We start from the raw sequence: 8,165 nt of genomic DNA on the forward strand, positions 1-8,165 counted from the left end.
AGTCACTATTTTGATGCCAACTCTGAACCGTCACTAAACAAATGGTTGTAAGCCAAGTGGCAGCCTCATTCAAGTATGATCTCCTCCTCCTCCTCCTCCTCCTCCATCATCATCATCATCATCATCATCATCATCATCATCATCATCATCATCATCATCATCATCATCATTACCATCACCAACATCATGTTCTTTGCCCTAAGCAGCCAAATGTATTGCCCCATCCTTTTTCAAGGGGTCTTAATCTCAGGGAAATGACTGTAGGATGGGAGCTAAAGGATGTTAAGGAAGCCAAAGACACAATGGTGGGTTTCAAAAATTGTTCGAACCTACTCTGTGGGTGTGGCCTCCTTTGTGGGAGTGGCTTGCCACCCATGTGACCGGATGGGAGTGGCTTGCTGCCCATGTGACCGGATATGAAGATGCCGACGACACTTGTCAGAACCACTTTAAATTACCTCACACACAGCACTGGCATGCATAAGAATATGATGTAAACTTGTTTTTTAAAAGGCATCTTTGGTTTGCGTTAAAACAACTTCAACACACGCAATGTTCTGATTGCACCACAAACGCAGTAGTCATCCTTACCTTTCACAGAGGCACTGAGTTTTATAAATATGAGCATGATAGTCTAGAATAATCATATCCAAGGACCAGTGGTGGGTTTCAAAAACTTTTGGAACCTCTTCTGTAGGTGTGGCCTGCTTTCTGGGTCCACTGGTGGAACCTCTTCTAACCGATTCGGTAGATTTGACGAACCGGTTCTACCGAATAGGTGCGAACTGGTAGGAACCCACCTCTGCAAAGACAGTTGGAAGGAGCCCTTGGCAAAAGTGCCCATCTAGAATGTTTTCTTTATAGAGGAATCACATCCAAAATGCTTGGAGAAGATATGCCTCGTAGCACAACGAAAGCATCCAACTATTTTTTTTAAAAAAATGTTTTGATATCCACCCTTTTATTTTCCCCACAAAGTTCTCCTACTGACTTTGCATCTGGAGAGTTATGGCGGGGGGGGGGGGACCACCATTGCTTCCAGCTGAATATTGATAGTATTTATTTATTGAACTTTGGTAAGGTTAGGGCACTTCCATAGTTTAGTCTGGCTCCAAAAATTCAATTGAAACGGAATCGATGGGCCATGTTCCAATTGCGTTGCTTCCCCACATAGCTAAAGAATCCGTCTTTAAAGGCCAACCCATGTCAAATGCACGATAGTTCTTGAATCCAAGGATGAGCCTCTTCTGGCTTTATTTGTATTCCTTTCACGCTTTGATCTTATCTACAGATGAATTTCCATGCACACTTCGCTTTGTACTTCCTTCACTGGGTCTGTCTGTCTGTCAGCATGTCCGTGGTCCCTGTTTCACTGCATTCTCTGCACAAGCTATGTTTTGAATCAGTCTTTCTGAATCTAACACATACTATATATATCCCCCCTCCCCCCTCCCCCTAACACTCCACCTCCCTTCCCCCCCCCCCCCCCCCGACTTCCCAGAGCCCGTACACGGTATAGATTTTTAACAAACACAGTCTAAAATATATTAAGACAAAGGAAATTAAAAAAAGGAAATTAATAACATCTCTGCATTGAACTCAGCTTCTTCCTGTTACACTAACTTTGAGCAGTTTAGATTGTTCCTAATCTTAAGCATAGGCTATCTGTAATTTCTTAGTCCCATATTTGTTTTGTATATAGTCAATCCATTTTTTCCAGACTCGTTTATATCTCTCATTTGAATGGTCTTTAAGATATGCCGATATTTTAGCCATCTCGGCTAGGTTTGTAACTTTCAATGTCCATTCTTGAGTTGTAGGCAAGTCTTCCCTTCTTCCAGTATTGCGCCACCAACAGTCTTGCTGCCGTTATTAGGTGTAGAACCAAATTAGTCTCTACCGCTGTAAAGTCAGTACATATACCTAGTAAAAATAACTGAGTCTTTCTGCATGTGTCTCCACAAATGTGATGCCAGACAGCAATAGCTTCGATATATACAGGACCTCCTTGTGAGATGCTGATTGTCAATCCAGGACTACAGTCCCATGGCACACTTGATGCTTGAGGCTCATGGTTGCATCCTTGAAATTGTGTACATCTGTGTGTGTTGTTCTAAGGAAGGGCATATGTTTGCATATTTGTATTTTAACAGGATAACAGCATTGGAAGGACCTTGGTTTAGAGGTCTTCTATTCTAACCCCCTGCTAAGGCAGGAAACCCTATACTATCTCAGACAAATGGTTGTATAATCTCTTCTTAGAAACCTCCAGTGACAGAACATCCATAACTTCTGGAGGCAAGTTGTTCCACTGATTAATTGTTCTCACTGTCAGGAAATTTCTCCTTAGCTCTAAGTTGCTTATCGGGAAGGAATTTTTTCATTCCTCCTACTGTATTTCTTTAGATTGCAAAATGTGGACAGCCAGGAAGATTGCAGAATGAAGATGTGAGCCCAAAAAATTAGAGGCACAGCTGTGGCATGTTTCACCAAATCAGGAAATTTGTATCAGCAAGGGAAATTTGAATGAAATTTTCAAGCATCCTGAGATTAGATTCACATAGAAAAAGAGAGGAAACTTGAGATAGGCGGATGGGAGGCAATAGAATAGAATAGAATTGGAAGGGACCTTGGAGGTCTTCTAGTCCAACCCACTGCTTGGCAGGAAACTCTACATCACTTCAGACAAATGGTTATCCAACATTTTCTTAAAAACTTCTAGTGTTGGAGCATTCACAGCTTCTGGAGGTAAGTTGCTCCACTGATTAATTGTTATAACTGTCAGGAAATTTCTTCTTAGTTCTAAGTTGCTTCTCTTGATTCGTTTCCACCCATTGCTTCTTGTTCTACCCTCAGGTGCTTTAGAAAATAGTTTGACTCCCTCTTCTTTGTGGCAACCCCTGAGATATTGGAACACTGCTATCAAGTCTCCCCTAGTCCTTCTTTTCATTAAACTAGACATACCCAGTTCCTGCAACCCTTCTTCATATTTTCATATGATTATGTCCTCTGCTTAGGTCAGATTTGCTTTGTACTCTTCCTTGAAGAGCCGAGGTGGTGCAGTGGTTAAATGCAGCACTGCAGGCTACTTCAGCTGACTGCAGTTCTGCAGTTCGGCTGTTCAAATCTCACCGGCTCAGGGTTGACTCAGCCTTCCATCCTTCCAAGGTGGGTAAAATGAGGACCTGGATTGTTGGGGGCAATATACTGACTCTGTAAACCGCTTAGAGAGGGCTGAAAGCCCTATGAAGTGGTATATAAGTCTAACTGCTATTGCTATTGAAGGTAGAGATGTATGCACTGTACATCCAGAAGCCAATTCCATTCCTATGGACACATTAGCCACCATACCTGTTACCATGTGTGTGCGCTTGCCAATCTCCATGCGTATGTGAAGCACTCCTGGATTTTCTGAAAGAAATCTAGGATGTGTGTGTGGGGGGGAATTGTAATCAGATTAACGCAACCAATCACTTTGAGCTCTTGAAAAGGACATACGGTTTCTAATCAGCAACTAGCCCCAATGTCCAGTAAACCAGCAGGGGTGAAGCCCTCTGAAGCACAAGCGAGAGGCTTGCTTTCCCCCCCGCTCCTCTCCGTCCCTTGTAATTATGTCAGTTTACTAGCCAAATTGTCTGCTTGAGTGGACACTGGGGTTTGTCCATTCTTCTCTCAACTGACCTTATTTTATTCATGTGGTAATGGAAGAGAAGCATGGCCTGCTCAGTTCTGGGAAAGTGGCTTGTCTTTGGAGATGTGGCTTGTCTTTGGAGATGCGGTGATATTACTTGATATCAACACAACCAAAGGAATTGTGAGGGTTGGCTTTTTTGCCCCCTCTACAACACATGGAGCATTCTAGTTATTTAGTTATTCTTAATTGTTTTCCTAAGGGACACAGTGGCTCAGCAGCTAAGAGGCTGAGCTTGTCGATCAGAGAGGTCAGCAGCACGGCAGTTCGAATCCCTCACTCCGCATAATGGAATGGGCTCCCGTTACTCGTCCCAGCTTCTGCCAACCTGGCAGTTCGAAAGCATGTAGAAATGCAAGTAGAAAAAAATAGGGACCACCTTTGGTGGGAAGGTAACAGCATTCTGTGCTCCTTTGGCATTTAGTCAAGCCGGCCACATGATCATGGAGGCGTCTTCGGACAGCGCTGGCTCTTTGGCTTTGAAACGGAGATGAGCACCGCCCGCTAGAGTTGGGAACGACTAGCACATATGTGCGAGGGGAACCTTTGCCTTTAATTGTTTTACAGAGGTGATCCTCTTGCAAGGTAAAGATAAGTAGCAGCCTTCTACAGAGCAATACTGTAGTTTTACGTGGGTGGTGGGGGGCTTGGGTTTAATGGTTAAATCAGAAGGACAGGGAGTTGGGGAAACCGAGTTTATCCATCCATCTCCATGTGCTTGCTAGAGGCATGTCCCGGCTTGTCTGTTTGGGAGGGACAGAATTCTCTTACACCAATAGTTCTCAACCTCAGCAAATGTAAGATGGATGGCTTTCCATTTGCAGAATTCCTCAGCCAGCTTGCAAACAATGTCCTAAGGACAATTCCATCATGTGCTGTCCATGGTCCTGCTTGACAATTATGTTTGCTCAGCTAGTGGCTAGAATAGAATAGAATAGAATGGAATGGAATGGAATGGAATGGAATGGAATTCTTTATTGGCCAAGTGTGGTTGGACACACAAGGAATTTATCTTTGGTGCAGATGCTCTCTGTGTACATAAAAAGACAAGATACATTCATCAAGAATCATAAGGTGCAACAATTAATGATAGTCATAGAGTACAAATAAGCAATCAGGAAACAATATCAATATAAATCGTAAGGATACAAGCAACAAAGTTACAGTCCTGCAGTCATAAAGGAGACAAGATGGGTGATAGGAACGATGAGAAGACTAATAGTAATAGCAACGCAGGCTTAGTGAATAGTTTGACAGCGGTGACGGAATTATTTGTTTAGCAGAGTGATGGCATTCGGCAAAAAAACTGTCCTTGTGTCTAGTTGTTTTGGTATGCAGTGCTCTAAAGTGAATGATACAGGAGTAACATTTAGTATAGTTTGGCAAATGTCATCTTTAGTGGCCTTAGCATTAACAGAATGATTCCTCACTTGTTTAGTTGTGGCTACGATCACAAACATGTCAAACACAGCTCTTTGCTTGGGAAGGTCATAAAAATATTTTTTTTCCGGTTACCCATATTCTTTTCAGCCTGTTCCACTCATGGTTGTCTCCAAAGTGCTTTTTTCAAAAGGCAATTGGACTTTCTTTATTTTTCCTTGAAGATGTTTTGCTCCTTATCCAAGAAGCTTCTTCAGTTCTGGCTGAAGAACTGAGGACGCTCCTTAGATGAGAAGCAAAACATCTTCAAGGATAAACAATTAACTTTTGATTGATTGATTGATTGATTACTTTTATATGCTGCCCTTTTCCCCGAAGGGGACTCAGGGCGGCTCACAATTCAATCAGGGAAGGAGGTACAGACAGGGGAATAAAAAAGATGAGACATAACAATACAAAATTTAAAAACACACAACAACCATACCATTCGAGAAGGGGGGCAAAAACTCTTTAGCCCCAGGCCTGTCAGAACAGCCAGGTTTTAAGGGCTTTGCGGAAGGCCTGGAGGGTGGTGAGGGTTCGAATCTCCACGGGGAGTTCGTTCCAGAGGGTCAGAGCAGCCACAGAGAAGGCTCTCCTCCGGGTAGTCGCCAGTTGGTATTGGCCAGCGGATGGAATTCGGAGGAGGCCTAATCTGTGGGATCTGATCGGTCTATTGGAGGTAATTGGCAGCGGGCCAATTTTTTGAAAAAGCACTTTTGGGGAACAACCATGACCTGACCTGATGACTGAGAATCTCTGTAGATATTCCATGCATGTGTTTTCTTTCTGCTTGGAGGTAAAACAGGTATCACAAACTGCAACTTCAAGAGAAGTCCCAATGCCCCTGCTATTCAGCTAAGTTGACATATACATCTATTGGGCAATTTTCCACATGAATTGTTGATTCAACTCTCAACGCCATAAGAACTCACGAGACATCCATCTCTATGACTGGATTTACATACTATTAAATATTAGATACTCTTGAGTATGGAGATTTAAATCCCTAAACAAACAAGCAAATCTGCATTGGCTGTTTTTTTAAAAACAACACCCCCCCCCCCCCGGAGATCCTCTTAGAAGATTGCTCTTAGCCTCATACACAGTTGCTTGCATTTCTTTTTTCTTAATTATCAGCTTATGAATTCCTGCATGTCCTGCTCTATGTAGAGACAAGCCAGTAAAAAGTTAATGGAGGGTTAGAAAAACATGTGCATTTATTGGCAAGACCAAGTTAGTTTCCATTGGATTTCTTCAGACTCAAATCCATATTCAGAATGAAGCATGACAGAGGTGGGTTCCTACCAGTTCGCACCTATTCGGTAGAACCGGTTCATCAATTCTACCAAAACAGTTAGAAGAGGTTCCACCAGTGGACCCGGAAAGCAGGCCACACCTACAGAAGAGGTTCCTAAATTTTTTTGAAACCCACCACTGGTCCTTGGATATGATTATTCTACACTATCATGCTCCTATTTATAAAACTCAGTCCCTCTGTGAAAGGTAAGGATGACTACTGCGTTTGTGGTGCAATCAGAACAGTGCGTGTGTTGAAGTTGTTTTAATGCAAACCAAAGATGCCTTTTAAAAAACAAGTTTACATCATATTCTTATGCATGCCAGTGCTGTGTGTGAGGTAATTTAAGGTGGTTCTGACAAGTGTCGTCGGCATCTTCATATCCGGTCACATGGGCGGCAAGCCACTGCCATCTGGTCACATGGGCAGCAAGCCACTCCCATCCGGTCACATGGGTGGCAAGCCACTCCCACAAAGTAGGTTCAAACAATTTTTGAAACCCACCACTGAAGCACGACCAATACTGTGATTCAGAAACGATGCTATTGTTGGTGCAGTCTAAAATCACATTGACCATTTTTGCAGTGCATCCCCTGTTAAGTTTTGTCACCAGCTGCTCTGAGTATCCCAGCAGATGAGGCTATAGTACCTCCACATTGTCTCCAAATTCTAGATCCATCAAATGGAATCTAGAATGTAATTCCATCACCGGCGATTTTTGAAGCAGGCCGGATATACTGTATTTTTTGAGTGGCATCTAATCAGTTCGCTTATACTGTAGTATTTTTTTTCTTTTGTTAAAGCACCTGCTCTGCCCAAATGAAGGGAGACTAATATATATCTATTTCAAGCTATTTAGCTCTCATCAGCTAGCCATACCCTTGCTGGGATTCGAACTTGGGCTGCTTACATATTAGGCAGTTGTATTAACCTCTAAGCCACAAGTTCTCTTCCTTTTATCAGCTGAGCCAGGGAAGAGATTAAGTGTTTTTTTTTTCTGTCAAAGCACCTGATCTGCCCAAATATGGGAGGGACCATACCAGTGGTGGGTTTCAAAAATTATTGGAACCTACTCTGTGGGTGTGGCCTCCTTTGTGGGAGTGGCTTGCCACCCATGTGACTGGGTGGGAGTGACTTGCTGCCCATGTGACCGAATGGGAGTGGCTTGCCGCCCGTGTGACCAGATATGAAATTATGAATTAGTACTTTGGTTGGTCCAAGTAGCTATTCAGAAGTTAGTGGTTAGAAGCAATCGTAAAGCAAGATATGGAATTAAAACCAGAAATATTTTGTTGGCTATTTGAAAGGGAGTATAATATATATTTAATTTTACACATGTTAGCAGCTGCTAGAATTGTATTTGCACAACAGTGGAAAAACAGAGATATGTAAATGAATAAATATTACAATGTGCAGGAATAAATAAATTGACAATGACAATCAAGAAGGCTTTGAATACTTTTTCACGTGGGATTGGTTTTAGCAATTGCCAACTAACGGAAACAGAAATCCAAAAGTATGAAAGAAAACACCAATTATGTAAGGAAAGGTCCCTAAAATGTATAAGGAAATATTACTAGATCATTATTAATGAGTACCTAACTGCGGGACATTACACACCCACCAGTGGTGGGTTTCAAAAAATTCCGGAATCTCTTCTGTAGGTGTGGCCTGCTTTCCGGGTCCACTGGTGGAACCTCTTCTAACCGGTTCGGCAGATTTGACGAACCGGTTCTACCGAATAGGTGCGAACTG

This window comes from Thamnophis sirtalis, unplaced genomic scaffold (assembly GCF_051295495.1).
Source record: "Thamnophis sirtalis isolate CommonGarterSnake01/CBP01778 unplaced genomic scaffold, rThaSir2_p1.2 scaffold_2, whole genome shotgun sequence".
In the NCBI taxonomy this organism is placed as follows: Eukaryota; Metazoa; Chordata; class Lepidosauria; order Squamata; family Natricidae; genus Thamnophis; species Thamnophis sirtalis.